The sequence below is a fragment of the Dipteris shenzhenensis genome, chromosome 24 (assembly GCF_047967505.1).
Source record: "Dipteris shenzhenensis isolate YYH24624 ecotype China chromosome 24, Dip_SZ_1.0, whole genome shotgun sequence".
NCBI lineage: Eukaryota > Viridiplantae > Streptophyta > Polypodiopsida > Gleicheniales > Dipteridaceae > Dipteris > Dipteris shenzhenensis.
In genome coordinates, this window is record NC_141619.1 from 49,579,558 (window position 1) to 49,598,044 (window position 18,487).

Sequence of the window (18,487 nt, forward strand, 5' to 3'; positions counted from 1 at the left end):
TCTATCATCTATGATCTGTGGTCATTTCAAATTTGTAAATTGTAAATTGTAATTGATGTAGATACTAGACAGTAGCATGTATGATTTGTGGATGTGCCAAACTTTGAACTCTCTAAAGTTTTAACTTGTAACTTGTAAGTCATTTTGAAATCTGAAGTTTGAACAACTTTCAAGATTTTGTAATGTTTTCATTGATGATATGTAGGGTTTTTAAGGCTAATTAATATATATATTAATTAGCCTTAAAAATCGAAACTCTGTTTCCACCTTTTTCTTCCAGTGGCCAAAACACCATTTCTAAGCCGTTCCGTTTCCCCGTTTTCGAAACTCCTTGAAACTATGCTCCCCTCCCACATATAATTGTGGTGATAACACCACGTGTGACATCACATAATCTTAGACACTTAATCGTCTAACGTGCTATGACAAACAATAGCTTCTTGAGCCAATGTCCTTAATGTGGGGTAGGCTATAATCATGATGAAGTATATGAATATAGCAATCAGTCGCTCAAAACGGGGTAGCATCGATAGAGCATTTGCCCACCTTTGCTGTCATGGTCTACAATGTACATGTCCCTGGCAATTGATCTTTTTAACCTTTTATTTTGCGTGAAAACTTTCAACCAATTTGGAGTCAATAAAATCAGCAAACAACCCACTATCAAACTAATAGAGACGGGCTGGCCCCTTGTGGATCTGTGTGTCACGAGGTCCATTACAGGTAGAACAAATAGTAGCAAGTTCTAGAACACAAGCTGGACAATTCACGGACAAAGCAAACACCTCCTTTGTTCAGCCACTTGTACAAGCCCTATGCAAGTTTCTCTTGATGTAGGGCATTTATACTTGCATTGCCTCTGGATTGTTTGGCTATCCCACTTGTTGGGAAGAAGCCTGCCTTGCTGCCTTACTTCCCTCCTGTTTGTTGCTTCTGGATTACTCCATCTCATGGTTTTCATAGGACATAACTAGGTTTTGAGACTGATCAAGCGCGCAAGATTGGGGGCAACAGTGTTGTGCTTGTTGGCATTTTTCAGCCTGTTCGTGAATATCTCCCACTATTCCTACTAAAGAACGACAAGGCAAAACCAGACATATGGCAAAAATTATCAAAAAATTGACTTGCTTTATTCTGTCTCTATTGAAAGCACTATCAATCAACCACCAACATGTCCTGATAATCCACAACAGTAAGACCCTTAACAAGGAGCTGCTTCAATTTGACCACTACAATTGAGTTTAAACTGTGAAGTTGGTGCTGGATTTTACCACACAATATCTATTGCGACATTGAAGGTATTTTGACATGTGCCGATCCACACAAGGACTCTGATTTCACAATGGCCATGGTAACTTCCATTTTACGGGCATATCTCACTACACATTTCAAAACACTTTGTGTAGGTCATGTTATAAAACCATGGCTTGGTGCTCTCACGTAGTAGAAGACTATGGTGGGGTGTGGAAGCTCATGACAGTCTCACAACTGTGATAATTGGGGAATCAAAAACTTCTTTACTTATGTGTACCAAACTGAAATATGCAAGCCAGTAAATAGATTGTGCCCAAGGACAAACATAGAAGCAACACTTTATATTTCCGTCTATCCACAAAATTGGACAAGATACAATACCGAAGGGTTCTCCTACTATATTCCCGACACCTGTAGAACACTGAGCCCGTGTGCTCCCTGTTGAGCTTCAGTAGACTCTCCGTCCTTTGATACCTTGATCCACAGACCTTGATGTCTTGAAAGTACAGCCAAGGTGTATAACTTCTGGATAGCTAAGTTTGCTACCTGGCAGCCCCCAATTCACCTCTCAGAGTAGAGGCCCAATTGGTGCTACACTGGGAGACGAATTGGGGGCTGCCGGGCAACAGACTTAGCTAGCCAGAAGGCCTACGCCTTGGCTGTACTTTCAGGACAGCAAGGTGTCTGGATCAAGGTATCGTAGGACGGAGAGTATACTGAAGCTCAACAGGGAGCACATGGGCTTAGTGTTCTGGAGGTGCCGAGCATATAGTAGGAGAACGCTTTGGTATTGTATCTTGTCCAATTTTGTGGATAGACGAAAATATAAAGTGTTGCTTCTATATTTGCCTTTGAGCACAATCTATTTACCGGCTTGCATATTTCAGTTTGGCACACATAAGTAAAGAAGTTTTGATTCCCAAGTTACCACCGTTGGGTGATTATCACGAGCTTCCACACCCCCACAATCCTCCACTGCGTGAAAGCACTGGGCTGTGTTTTGTAACATGGTGGCATGCATTCTGAGCCTGAGTGCAGACCTGTGGAGCTCTGATGGAAGTTCACAAACAGTGAAGCTTGAAGGCAAGGACCTTGGGAAGGAGACCTTGATTCAGAGGCTTGGGGGAATCACCTTCCATGTCTGAAGGACAGTGCCCTTGCAAGAAGGAGGGTGACTCAGGTTCAGGAACGTGTACTACTCTCTATCCTATTCTTCTTCAGCTCATCATGATGGCTAGTGGCAGGGACTAGATCCTTGATTTCAAAGAGACGGGCAAGCTTGAAGGTACCAACTACCTGTCATGGAAGATGGAGATCATGAGGCATTTAGTGAGGGCAGAGTCATGGGAGATTGCGACTAGGAGGGAGCCTATGCCTCAACCCACAAAGATTTCTCCAGTGACACCGATTGAAGGAGTGGCGACAACACCACATCGGATCATGTGTTAGTGAGAGCATGGCGGACCCATGATGCGGAGTCCTTGGCTATCATTGTGTGCACCACGTCATACGAGATACTACCTCACATACCAAGCACTTCCTTCGAAGCATGGAGTGTATTGAGGGATATGTACGAGCTTGATTTGGAGCCCTATGGACTAAGAATGGTTGCAGAGGAGACTCCGTGTGTTGCTAAGATAAGATATGTAGACCCGGAGGTGACAATGAAGATGTTTGACATAGATATGTGGGTAGCTGAGGAGACAGAGACCTTGGTGGATAGTGGTAAGTGCCTAGAGGCATCTGCATGCTTAGCTGAGGGCACTGACAAGAGGATGCTGTGAACAAGAGGGGTATATTTCGGAGCGACGCATGGAGGATGATGGTCCAGGGAGTTATGCTTGGGATTTGATTTCTCAAGTGCTTTGTTTAGTTGCAAACTATGCCAGATGGGGGACAGGTTGAAACAGACCCAGGATGCATCGTGCTTAGTGGAACCCAGGCTGGCAACTCATTATGAGAGGGATAGTTGGAGGATACTAGGACCTATAGTTATTGTATTCGATGGTAGCATTGTGACTGAAAGGAGTGGTACCAATTGGTGCTACCAAGGAAGGACTTGTGTATCAAGAAGGTGTGCAAATGCGGAGCCAAAACTGGTGGCACAGAGCTGCTGGATGCGACTGATCCCCATGCTAAGGTACAGGCTGCTTGATCTTATCTTGCATAGCCATGGCGGTGGTAATATGCTAACCAAGCTATTGTCCCATCTAGAGGAAAGCACTACCCTGCATAGCCATGGCGGTGGTAAGCTGATGAACGAGTTGTCCCACTCTAGAACATGGAAGAAAGAGTATCAAAAAACTATGACTGCTCCATGGGAACTGGGGATGCGAGGCGAGTAGTGGCATTATGCCAACCGTATAGGCGGACCCATACTAAACGCTTCTTGCTCCTACTGAGCAGCATCAATAGGCATGTCACTACTAGGGAGAGACTCCTCGATGTGAGGGGTGTGCTTGGGTGCCATCATTTGTGTCACGGAGATTAGGCCCTAAGAGCAAGAGCCTAAATTCCAAAAGGATTACTCAAATTTTGCCAAGAGTGTGCAAAAGTGTAGGATCCCGTAGGATAGAATAGATGCATCTTGCAAGAGGTGTGAGAGCACAATGAAAGAAAGATGGTAGATCTCTATTATGATTGTGAGAGAGAGGACTCTCTCTTATAGAAAGGGGGAGAAGGTAATACCTTCCCTACATAGTGGCAATCAGCCCCTACATCAGTGGGAATCAATCCCTACATCAGTGGGATTGCCTTTGTCTTACATCATCACTTAGGTCACACACTAGACACATCATAGCACTTGATGTGCCTTTACAACACACACAAACACACATGTGACTCCCCTAGATGCACACATGCACCATAGAGCAAGCCCTTGATCATACTTACCCCAACAAACCCCCCCTCAAGGGATTGCCTCTTGCAGTGTCAAGGATACATCTAGTCTCATAGTTTCTCAAGCCATCTCATGGTGGTCAAGGATAAATCTATGGCTAGGATCTCATGCTAGCAAGGGTTCCCAAGGGTGTGAGGTTCACAGAAATGGGATAGTCAAAACACATATCACATGGCCTACATCATATGGTGACCAGAGGTGATTTACATAACATATTCTTTTTGGAGTACTACTCCAGGTAGAGAACCTCAAAATTTGACCAAGTGATGATAAACAAAAAAGACAAAGTGCCTAAAAAGGATAGTCTTCATTTTCTTCATTTGCTGATGGAGTTCTTCCTTCAGGCATAATTGCTTTGTTGTTGAAGTAGTCCTTCTTGTCTTTAGCTTTTTCTTTTGTAGACTTCTTTCCATTCACAACATTCCATATCTTCTTTTTCATAAGCATAAACTTGGCTTTTGTTTGCCAAGTATGGAAACTAGTTCCATCCAACTTCTCAAAAAAGGTCTTAGCTTCCATGGCAAGGTCTTACCCAAGGGCAGTGTCTAGTGCCTTACAAGTGAAAATATGAGAAAAAATAATCCTTCAAAGTACAAGCATTTAGTGTAGCAAAGACTTGTAACCAAATTCCATACTACAAATCAATGATGCTTTCACTTGCATGCTTCATGGAGGTGGCTAAATGAAAGTATTCCAAGCAAATCCAGGTATAGCAACTTCAAGCAAAGCTATAGCCATAGTTGTACTGAAGCTATTCAACACTTTAAAACATCAGAAATGCTAAAGTAGCATCTAATGTAGCATCAAACTCACAACCTTGTCAAAACTGTCCAAAACAAAGACCAGAACTTGGAGGGTGCAATTCTCACAGCTCATAGCTCTATTCAAGGGGATTTTTATGCAGGAAGAAAGGCCTTATACCAGAGAAGAGCTATAGCAAGGAGGGGTGCAATGTTGTGCCAGGTCGCCATAGCCAGGCTTGAGAAAACAGACTGGTTTTTCGTCGTTTTCTCCTCCATCTCTTGTCCAAATGAGCTCAGATTTCAGCAGCAGAATTGACTACCAATTTGTGCATGTAATATGCCAAATGTGAAACTAGCCTTAACACAATAAAGGGTAGTAAATTTGAATTTTAACACAACAAATAATGATTTCAACAAGTACACAATAAATGCACTAGAAGCGAACTCCATCTAAAAGCTACCAGTTTATCTTCAACTGCTGCTTCCTCCCCATGAGCTCCCTACTTCCTGCACGGCCTGACTGCCCCCCCTTCCTTCCTGTGCATTCAGCCTGCCCCCCCTTCCTTCCTGTGCACACAATAAAGGGTAGTAAATCTGAATTTTAACACAACAAATAATGATTTCAACAAGTGCACAATAAATGCACCAGAAGCGAACTCCATCTAAAAGCTACCAGTTTATCTTCAACTGCTGCTTCCTCCCCATGAGCTCCCTACTTCCTGCACGGCCTGACTGCCCCCCCTTCCTTCCTGTGCATTCAGCCTGCCCCCTCCTTCTTGCGCGACCCCCCTCCTTCCTACGTGACCCCCCTCTTCCTGCGCCATTTCCCCTTGGCTCGTGTTCTGCCCCATGCTACGTGGCTTGTGGCCCTTGGCTCTGCCGCACTGCCTTTGGCTCTACCCCCTTCCCCTTGCCTTGCCTAGTGCTACCTTCCCTCCTTCCTTGTCTTCCTTCCTTCCCTTTATTGCTACCCCTTAACCTCCTTCCTTATGCCCTCTTCATTAACCTCTCACCTTTGCTTACCACTTCACCCTTGCCTCTCCTTCGCTGCAGGCTCGTGGAAAGTTTCTAGTCATAGTTTGTGTCAGCCTCCCGTACTCGATCACCACATGGCCTCTACCAGCCATGTAGGTAATCAACCTCCACCTCCACTGGCCGCTAAGACAATCCTCTTCTCGAAAGACGAGTTGCAGCAGTTACAGATAGATGTGAAGCTTGAAATCTCTACCTTGATGGATTAAGGTTGAGTATGGTGCCTCTGTGTGTGTTTGTGTCTCTAGTAGCGTGAACTGTGGAGGTGGTTGACTATAAAGGCAGGTTTAGCTCTATTACTTTTTTGCATTTAGTGTCAACTGAAAAGCCTACAATTAAAAATCCAATAAATATGGGACATCCTTTAAAACGCAGATTGCCATACCGCTAATCTCACTGAGGTAATGTCCAAATCAGAGCAATTCAATATCCACTAATAACCATTGATTGCAACATAAATATAGCTCACTGAATGTAAAGAACTGTCACCACATAACCATAATCCATGTAAAGCAATAAAGATGAGACTAGAATATCCCTACACCAAAGGCATACATGGTATACTCATATGGCCCCAATCTATTGGCGCCCCCTTTCGGATTTCTTTTAACTCTACCCACCAATGCCACAAAGTGCCTTGCACCACATGTCCAATTCTCAGTAAGAACCAACCGAGAATCATCTTGCAAACACAGATTGCCATACCGCTAATCTCACTGAGATAATGTCCAAATCAGAGCAATTCAATATCCACTAATAACCATTGATTGCAACATAAATATAGCTCACTGAATGTAAAGAACTGTCACCACATAACCATAATCCATGTAAAGCAATAAAGATGAGACTAGAATATCCCTACACCAACGGCATACATGGTATACTGATATGGCCCCAATCTATTGGCGCCCCCTTTCGGATTTCTTTTAACTCTACCCACCAGTGCCACAAAGTGCCTTGCACCACATGTCCAATTCTCAGCAAGAACCAACCGAGAATCATCTTGTTGTTCTCCGTATGCCCCCCCGCTCGGACTAAGAGCTCGATGGTGTTCGTCTCGCACCCCATACTAATCGCACGTCATCACACGGGGATCCATCTTTATGCTTTTTCGGTGAGCGTGCTCCACGAGCGGGTCCGAGACAACATCATTGATGAGCATTGTCTCCCTCTTATGCTTTGTATAGTTCATATATCCCCCATGGCATTGTAACCCCCATAGCAATGCATCCCCTCCTGCCACCCTTTTTTGGCATATGTATCAAAATAAACCCTAAACCCTCATGCCACCCTTTTTTGGCGTTGTATCTCCCATGCCACTATATCCCCTCATGCCACCCTCCATTGTAACTCCTTAAGACTCAACTGTTTTATTGAAACTGTACATATGATCAACACATAAAACAATCGACATTTTATGTATTTGAATTGTCTCATTTTTAAATCATTATGCTCAAATTAGTGTTGGTGTCTCGTTAATGTGTATATGCATGTGTACATGTTTTTTACTTGCAAGTATCATGTCTGACAGTAAGTCGCAGTCAGGAGACTCCCAATCAAATCAACGATCACGTGTATCACGTATGAGTGATGTGGAGTTAGCAAGCTCGATAGGTAGGATGTCACCAGAGGATATAGAGCGTCTGCACCTTGCCAATCAGAGACGTTTAGCTAGTGCACATGCATCCCCATCACGTAGGACCCCTCATTATGTGCCAGCGAGATGAGCGTCATCGCAGGCGGGTGGGAGTCAGGCCCATAGGAGATGCTCACATTTTTGTAGAGGCGACGATGATGTGGATGAGACTGCATAGACTACAACTCCATTTCATCCGATCACCCCAATCTATCGCTCACCATCTGCCTCACCCATCACTCCTATGCCCCATTTTTATGTTCACGTCTTCACATGATTTTTTTGGTCTTCACGCGATGTGAATACCCATGTTATGCATTTACGCATGCAAAGACGGATTTGCGGTATCTAGTGATGGTTTACCTACAACCGGCAAACCACCGGTAGTAATATCCATACTACTGCTGGTAGTTACATACTTACCGCCTATATGTTGCAAATTACCGCTAGTAACAGTGTTGTTACCATCGGTAATAGTCATACTACTGGTGGTAAATAGGACATTACTAGTGGTAATAGTCCCGGCCCAAGTTATAACCGTCGGGGGCTCATTTGATGCTGATTGAGACAGAGAAGAGGTACTCTCTCTTTCTTGGTCCAGGCCGGGGGCTCGGTTTGGGGTCTGGTTCCTGTCCCGCCTCCTTAACTGGATGGGGGGGCACAAGGGAACTAGATTTTGAATCCGGTTTCCTTATGGCCTTGCATCATACATGGGAAGGAGTTTTTGTCGTTTAAAAAAAAAAAATCTTAGTGTATTTTCAAGCATTTACGCATTACATTAATCACACTTTATTTGCAATGTGCACAAAATGATTACGTTAGTTTGCATATGCGTGCTTGCATATGATTGCATTGCATTTTTCTTAAAGGGTTCACCTAGTAAGTGATTCCTTACGCGAGTTGCTCCCCCGGATTTCTCAATTCCACAGAACTTGCATTTCTAGTGAATAAAACCACGTAAATTATGAGCGTACTCCCATTCTGGGCCATGTGACTTGTGTTTTTCACCTTGTGGACGTGGATTGGCTCTTTGAAAAGAGGATAAATTTTGCATGAATGTTCTCCTTGAACTTTCACCAAGAATCTCATGGGACAAATCATGTGTTTGGGTGACATCCACATCTGGAAACTCCACATTAACTGCATGGTTAGGCTCATGAACATCATCACCCAAATCAATCGTTCCATGTGCATGAGTAAATGCATCAACATCTTGTCGAGCTGCTACTCAGCTTGTTTGTTGTCTATCATTAGTGGTAGCTTGTGATCTAGGCCTCCCTCTTGTTTCCATGCTTTATTAGGCCTTGGCAAATAGTCGCACCCAGATAGTATAAGCGACTTCCCACAACTCGTTTTCAATTTTCAACTATAGATTTCGCAATTTAAATCGCATTCATTCATACTCATGTTTGTGGTCCATGTGTTCCCCAAATCACAAGGAGTCAAAAAATGAACCACACCTAGAAGCACACTCGCATTCATTAGCACTTGCTTTTGTCGTACACAGTTTCCCCAAGTCGTAAAGAAACGGGGAGCATACCACATCCACAAATACTATGAATGCTCACTAACCTACCCTCTTGCCAAAGTCAAGTTCGTGATTAGCAAAATCAGTCCTTGCCCAATCACCTTCTCTTTAGATAAATGACACAAATTGTGGTTCAACTTTGTCCCAATGACTAGGTGGTTTCTCGGGGCAAGAATCGCAACTAGTACCAATTGAACACCCTCTCTAACTAAACGATGCCAATTGTGGTTCACTTTTTGTCCCAATAACCAAATGGTTTCTTGGGGCTAGAATCACAATTGCATCCAATGAGCTCAAAATGTCTTTTATCGGCATTAAATAGCCCCAAGACAGCGGGAAGCAAAATTTTTTGGGGTTAAAAGTAATGCCGGTAATACACACTACCGGTGGTAATCATAATAATATCGGTGATTTATCTAATACTACTGTCGATTTAAACTACCACCGGTTCAAAGTACCACCGATAGTTGGTATTTTACCGACAGTGTTTAGTCTATTACCGGCAGTAACTGTGCAAATACTGGCAGTTATTTTAATCTGGTTTACCGGTTAATTGATCCAGTTATTTATGTTAATAACTTTCGTTCACGCTATTGATTAGCGAAATTAACGATACATGATCACCAATTACCGCAAACGTGAAAACGTGAATGAAAACGGGGCTCCTGTGTCCCAGCAAGGTGGAGGTTGTTGCGGGGCTAGAGGAGCCTCTGATTCACGTAGGAGCTGTAGACTCTCCAGGCCACCCCCTTCGCCCTTGCCTAGTACTTCACAGCGCAGCGCTCTCACTTCGCCCTTGCTAGTACCGCACCTGCCACAGCTGAGGCCAGCCCAGGACCATCCAGCCCTGCATGGGTACCAGAGGCAGGGGAGTCTCTCGATTGCTATATGGATGCATCTAGAGAGATCATTGAGTACATTAGGGGCTCCGTGGTCATATCACGGATGTGAGGCAGCTAATGACCATACACTTTGCTGATGGCATTATGGACACATGGCCGCACCAACCTCAACACAGGAAAGATGGAGTGATTGATGCCCTCTGCTATGAGCTCAGACGTGTTGTGGCTGGCCAAGATTTTGACATGAAGTACATGCTACGACGCATGTGCGACATGTTGAAACATCGGCGGTCAGAGATTAGAGATGCAGTGCGGGCTCAAAAAGCAAAGCCCGACTGGGTTCATCAGAGCGATTTGGACTATGCTAGGAGGGAGATTCGCGATGACCCTGATAGGTTTGAGCAGCAAAGCAAAGCAAAGAAAGTGGACATGGACACACACGACACTTCCCACCTTGGCAATGGCGACAATGCGGCCATACGAGCTTAGTTTGTAAGTATTTTTTACTGCTTTCTCGATTTCTAATCTCTATGCTTTTGGATTCATATGCATGCATTGAATTTCATTCTGATTCCTGTAGCACGAGGCCATGGGTCATCCCATGACCATGGAGGAGTATTGGCACGCCTTTGAGAAGGGCGCGGATGAGATGTTTCAAAGGGTTGAGCAAGGAGGGGAGGCAGTGGATTGGAATGTCATGGGTCAGCACCGTGTAAGTTAATCTTTATACTCTCTTTGCTCTTGCTCTCTAATTTTGAAGCGACTAATATGTTAAATGATTCCATTGATGGTGCAGAGACAACCAATGGACTGGGAAGAGGGCACTGACAAGCACGTGGGCGACAATATGGATGAAGGCAACAACGATGAGGAGTAGCGTAGATTTAGGGATGTAGTAGATACTTAGCTATGACCATTTTCAACAAGGCCATTTTGTATAGTCCATGGAATGTAACTTGCTTCCTATGGTCGCACCCAGATTCTCTTGTAAATAAAAAATTTTGTAGTGACATATATAATATTGTCCAATTGGAAAACATGCATTCCATGTGAAGATCTCGACCGAATGTTCGATGTATCATCATGATTCTTCAACTTGCAAGAGAGCTTTTCAATAACAACTAAGAGAATATATCAACAGACGGAACAGTTGGTAAAGCAACAAGCTGCCCAGTCACAACTCCATCAATAATGGATCCAAGATCATGATAACAAGATCAATATGGAGACAACTAGACCTAATGTGGCAGAAGCAACTCTCAAGGATCAGAAAGATGAGAATGATAAGCTAGAAAAGAAATTTGTTGAGTTACAACTAAGCCACCAAGAAACCGAAGCAACACATGAGCTATTCAGGAAGCATTATGAAGAGCTACAGTCAAGCCTCATCAAGAAAGAACAGGAGCATCAAGCTTCCTTGGTTCGAAAAGCTCAAGAATTTCAGGCCACCTTAGCACATAAGGAATAAGAATACCAAGCAGCACTAGCCTTAAAAGAGCAAGAATGCAGACAACTCCAAATAGAGGAAAAGCATCATGCAAACCATAGTAATCTAACTGTGAAGAAGCTAAATAAGAAATTCAAATCACTAGTGCATGATCATGAGCTCGATCGAGCACAAATGGTACATGAGAATGAGGAGTTGTGTCAAGGTAACTAAGCTTAAAGCAGATCTGGATAGCAACTATGAGACGTTTGAGTCCAGGAGAACATGATTCAAGGCAAAGGTCACTGAAAACACACGGTTGCTACATCAAAGGCTGGAGTGAGACAAAACAATAGTTGACCTAACTCATAGGCTAAAACAAGCACAGGAAGCAACAAAGGCTTGACAAACAACTGGAAAAGATGGCAGTGGTTGGATCGAGAATAGCCTCAGCTTTCACCAATAGTTGCACACCACAAAACACTCTCACCTCATATCACAATGCACTCCACTTAAAATCAGTGCCGCTAGGCATAGACTTAGAAGACACAGTAGAACCACACCACTTCACCACACTCAGAAACAAGCTCCCAGGCCAATTCCACTCCGTGTTGGCAATGTTGTATTTTCAAGGAGAGCTAATTTTGGAAGAACCCCTTGATATATATTCCCTTAATCTCCACCCTCTCCTCCTCAACCTTAGGGCTTGGTGCTCAATCCTTACTGATAGCCATATCTTTAATCAAGAGGATGCAATCACCCTACAAGTACCAGAAGACCTCACATTCTTCCCGACAACTGTAGATAAATTGGTTGGACGATTGTGTTGGCTCAAGGATAAAGGCAGGAGAATGGTGAAGGAAACAAATAAATTATTGATCCAACACTCGGGGGGGTCACTATGTATAAACCCTCTATATCACGTGCGTTCAAGGCCTATATTTAAAGTCCCTTATCTGTTAAAAATTTCATTAATAAAATGTACCCCTTTTCTATACAAATCTGTAAATTTTTTCCAAAACTATTTTAAATAGTCCCTATGTATATTTATTTCTGTAAATTTTAGAAATTAAAAAAATCCTTCTATTGAACTCACATGATAGGGTTACATATGATGAGTGACCCCCCCGAGATCCAACAAAATTCAGTAATATACCCCCCGAGAGGAATTTTTGTCCTTTTTGATAGAATTCAAAACCTTCTTTAGCAAACCCTCTCGGTGGAGTCAGCTAATATGCCTTTTGATACATCTTTTATAGCTTATTCAGTTGAGTTCTCCGATGAACCAACAACTTTAATTAATACACCTCCTCCCCCTAAACAAGATGTAGAATTGCCAGACACCAACACGGAGATGGATATCGATACTGGAGCTTCACAAGCACCGCCACCCACTACTTCCACAAACACTCCACAACCCACCACAACTACACAACCACCACAAGCAACACCATTGTTGCTTCCACATCACACACCTCCATCACTCCACCAACCACTTACATGCCCATTATTCTCACTGCACATGCCGCACACAAAGCACAATTAGTACTGCCACCACCTCCACCACCACCATAGCACATGCCCAACCCCATCACATCAAATCAGTTAGGGTTGATGGCTACTTTCTCACCATATGATAATATGACCAATGAGATGCCCTATAATGATCTGCATCTTGAAGTTGATCCGCCAAACCTCTACTACTTCATATTGGAGCCACCATCGACAAATGGAGATCCTGAAAAATGGTTAAAACATGATGCAAAAATTCAGAAGTGGCAAGGCAAGAAGTTTCCCTATGATCAAGTAAGCTGTGGTAGCTAGGGTTGGCCTAGCTGGAGTCATTTTTTTAATTGTTCTTTTGATTGATGGTTTTCAGTGTGTTATTTGTGTGTTTTTGTGCTGTTTGATGCTGTTTGAGTTTTTGGTTTTGAAATGGTTATCTTTTCCATGAGTTACACAGCTCATGAGGATCCCACTCCACCTGGATGGACTAGAGTGTGTACACTGGGATTGGGATGTGCACAGTCATCACTACACTTCACTTGTCTTATTGTTTGATGAACTCTGTATGGTTCTCCTATATACCTGTATGCCTACATGAGTGGGATGCACTCATCTCATTTATGCACTACGGCATCCGCTTGGTGTTGGAAACAAATCGATGTAATGGGATTAGACCTAGGGTCATATAATTTGTGGATGTGTGCCAGTGTAGGGCGAGGTGTGAAGGGACATACGAGTTCATGATATCAATCAGTGGATGATGTGTCAGTGGTAGGTGTGACCAGTTAGGTGGCAAGTGGTGGCATGTGCTTGAGAGAACGTAGGAGATGTTGTAAGCCAAAATGTAGGAAATGCCTAGTGGCTACAATCTAGGAGATGCTCCCACTAATTTAGGATCTAGATTCCTACTCCGGTGACCTCACATACGATGTCACACTTGATGTACTCAGAGTTTATATATTGAGGCTCATTCTCATGAATAAAGTGAACTAGTTGATCATGTTGTCTCTCTGTCGACATTACCATTCTATGTAATCTTGTCTATCTTGAAACCATGTTCCAACATGTGGTATCAGATCCATACAATCCTGCTAATCCCTTCCCTACCACACACACACTACCTATCACCATGATCTTCCTCACCACTCTCACCACCCTCACACACTCAGGATCTACAGTGCACTATCATCCTCAACTCGCTCATGTATGCTCACACTCTCACTCATCTTCACCACCTGGATCTTCTTCACTCATGCACACAGGCATTGGACGTGGTTTCCACTCCACCTACTCCATTCTCCTCCTCATCTTCCTTTTTTTGCTTCCCCCTCCTTGATTGCTTCTCCTCCTCCCTGGCCTCATCACTCCTCCCTTCATTCCCTCCTTGGCATTTCCCCTTCCTCCCCCCCTTGGCTATTCACTTCTTCCTCTCTCTCGTTTACTTGACGTCACCTCCGTCTGGCTGAAGTGTTGATGGGATGTGTGGGCATTTCTCCTCCCCCCTCATACCTTGGCTCCTCCCCGATTTGCTTTTGTGCTTTTGATGGGATGTTTGGGCATTTCTCCTCCTCCTCGCATTTCCTCTATCTGGATCCAGTCCATCCCTATACGCAGCCAGCTGCTGGCACTCGTTCGGTCGTCCATATGTGTTGTTGCTCCTCCTCCTCAACTTTCCTTTTGCTCCCCCCTCATCCTTTGGTCCACCTTTCTTACTTCTTGCGAGTGTCTCTGCCTTGTGCATAGCCTAGCTAATTCCTTCGTCCCTCTGAACACGCGATTCTGTTCCATCCGTCGTGCGTGGGATATGGCTGTTGGTAGAACATGCTGAGCATTCATTTTTTTTCTCAACACCTTTGCTTAGCCTTTGATTAATGCTAAGCAAAGGTCGAATCAACACGTGATAGCATTTCACAGTAACACATGGTAGATGTGGCATGTTGATGTGGCACAATGATGTGGCAATAGTTGACCAATGATGTGGCAATCAACTATTGACTGTTGACTTTTGACTTTTGACCAAAAATTGAAGAGAAACCAAACCAGTTCACACACTAACTAGGTTGGCAACCAATTCAATGGATTTTTTAAAAGAATATTCTTTGGGAAATTGATTGGAAACCAAGATTTGTTCACACGGTCTCTTTGGTTTCATTTTTTAGAGTTCAAATTTGGTTTTACGAGGTGTTTTCGATTGTATCTATGTGTACTAAGGTCGAATTAGAAAATACAGAAAAGTGACTTATGTTATTTTTTGGTCTCGAACACGTTTGTCATCTCTGATTTTCATTCCAGAATTACCATATTATTAATCTAGCCAGTTTATAGAAACGGAACATTAGTGAAATGGATAGGCAAAATATCTCGAAATTGAATTGTCAAATAAAGAAGTACTATTTATTTACTCTGCTTTATCTATCAATGTCATTCGACAACAACTGTAGGGCACTTGCTTTGTCAAATGACCCTTGAAATGATGATTTTTGACCTTGTACGAGGATTTGGACCTATAGACTAGTGACCGGTAGCTGCCTAGGGTAGAGAAAACCATGCTTTAACCCCTGTAAGAAGTTGCTTAGGCTGTGGTAATCTAGCTGGGTAGTATGATGGTAGGAATACTTGCAACAACGACGATGACTTGGTAGTTGCACTAGTGGGATATACCTTCCCCTTCTCAAGAACTCGGATATACCATGTGGTTTGGTTAGGTTCACCCTAGCCTTCCACACAAGCACACTGCAGTGCACCTTGCTACTGGTCCTTGAAAGAAATGATGAGCTGAAAGAATTCTAAATCAAGCATCCTGCATCAACAAGAGGTGGAGCAGGGCCCATGGACACAACAACTCCAAATACAAAGGAACATTGGGGACTCCAGCCTAAGTGGCGGAAGAAGTACTTAAGGAACAAATCTTTGCGGAAACACTGTGTGAATGCACTGCCATCGATTCGTGTAGACCTGCAATTCATGCCATATCCAAGAAGATGGTTCTAGACCATATTCAAGCCATTGAGGCAATCTAATCCGGATTACCTCTACAATTTTCCAAAATTACTATCATGGTAGGTTGTAAAGTCCTTGGCATTGTGCACAAAGATGCAGGAGTGGGTATAAAAATTTGATGAAGTGCTAGATCCAGCATTTGTGGCCACATATGACTACTTAAAGCTGCTCATACTCATTTTACAGGATTGCCCGCCATCTGACAAAGAGGCATGGCAGAGAGTCAAAAATGAAATAGTTTTTGATGTAAATAACGGCCCTACTCTCAAGAAATCGATCAAAATGTACTATAGAGTCAGGAATCTACATGGCTATCATACGTCCATATTTGAAGACATGCATGATACCAATTTTTGGAAGCCCTACTACAATCTGTTCTCATGCCACAATCTCATCGATTGGGTGCAACGAGAACATCTACTCCGAGGATCATAAAGATTTCGAGGGTGAAGTTTACATCAAGAATGGGAGCATTTTAATCTCCAAGGATCTACTAAGCTAGTATATAGTGTCGAATCTAGTAGAACTACCGCAAGTAGTGATCCAATATCTTCTATGAAAAGCCTCGCCAAATTGTCTATGTATTAAAATGAATGTATGGATAAAAGGAGTACTTCGATGTGCTAGGGTTAGGGCTAAACCCTATCTTACTATTGGCGATAGAAGTGCTGGAGCTTCCATCATCTTGTTTGCACCTTGTTGTTGTGCTTGTGTTTCCTTCTCCTTCCCTTACTTGCATTCACGATGAGGATCTTCACCCTTCACCACGCTCATGTAATGATTCTCTTTCTCTTCTATGGTGAATGCTTGTAATGAGTGAGGACGGAAGTAAGGAAGACGCCCTTGACAATCGATTGGTTTAGTTGCTTCCAAATGGAGGTTTTCACAGGGTTTCAAGCATGTATAACACACATCTCAAGCATTTGATAGTCAAGATCTTTCAATGGACGAGCTGGAATAGGCTCAAGTGTCCTAAAGATAGCTTTGTCTATAGCCAGAATGTATCTAGCATTGTACCAATATACTCTTGCATTTAGCAATGGCAATGCTGCCTCTTCATTGTACAATAGTCCACCCACATCCTCATGAAAGGTAGTGCATGAACCAATAAGTGGCCCAAGTGGTTCCCAATCTACAAAATTTGAAGGGAACACATTTGCAACGACACACAAAAGTATTCAAAATTCAAAGTGACTTGATTTGAATGGAAAATATGTGCAAACTAACACATTTTTGCTATATTATTAGTGTGCCCACATCCTCATAAAAGGAAGTGAAGGTACCAATGAATTATCCGAGTACAATGTTTGTCGTGCAATCTGATACTTCAAAACGACATCATCCTTGGATGCATGGATTTTTAATTCATCACCCTTTTTCACCCCCCATTCTGTGCTCAACAAAGAATCAAGTGTGTCAGCACTACCTCTATAAGATCATGTTGTGTTTGTTCTACGCATTTCTACAACACAGAAGCATGAAACAAAAACATGAAATGGAAAAAATCAAGAAAGCCTACACCATTTTGAGCCAAACATGGACTGCATTGCTCCTTGGATGTCCCTTAGTATTCTCTCTTTGTGAGAATGGAGTATTTCCATGTCCGGCAAGTGATAGTCAGCATCTCTCAATGGAGGAGATGGAATGGTCCCAAGTGTCTGAAAATGTTCTTTCTTTGTTGGCACAATGTATCTTGCATCGTACCAGTATACCCTTTTGTTCACCAATGATGATGAAGCCTCCCCATCATGCAACAATCTACCCATGTCCTCATGAAATGCAGTGAAGAAACCAATAAATGACTCAAGTGGTTCCCAATCTAGGTAGTTTAAAGGGAACACATCTGCAAATACATATTGACGATCAAAAACATCTATCAACACAATTGCATATTCAAATCAACAATAGAGGATTGCAATGAGGAATTCAACAACATGGAAAACATTCACAATGTGAAGCTATCTTGAAGACCAATATGCAACCTTTCCGGTGGTGCTCTATTGAGCTTCTCTTGATCTTGGGTACCTTGTGAGGACGTTCACAAGATGCTTGCATCACAACCCAATCCATCAACCTGTATGGGTGTGGAAAGGGCTCATCTTGAGTATTTTGTACATTGTACTCTCTTGTCCATGGCTATAAGATGTAGAAAGAATAGACAAACAATGGTGCAATTGGCCCTATAGAGGTGTGTTGCTTTCGACACAGCAAAGAAAGGACGACAAGGGGGGAGAAATAAAGGAGCAAGAGGAGGAGGCAAGAATGGAGAATGAGGGAGAAAGAAAAGAGCCAAGGGAGGAGTAGAAGGCATTGGAGTGGAGTAGGGAGGTTGGAGGTGGAGTTGAGCTGAGATGGAGGAGGAGGGGAAGCATGAGGCATTGGAGGTGTGGCAGGAGGTCCAATGGAGTAGGAAGCTCGGGGGGGTCACTATGTAAAAACCCTCTATATCACGTGCGTTCAAGGCCTATTTCTAAAATCCCTTATCTGCAAATTTTTCATTAATAAAATGTACCCTTTTTCTATACAAATTTATAAAATTTTCCCAAAATTGTTTTAAATACTCCCTTATGTAAATTAACGTTTGTTAAATTTAGATATTAAAAACATCTTTCTGTTGAATA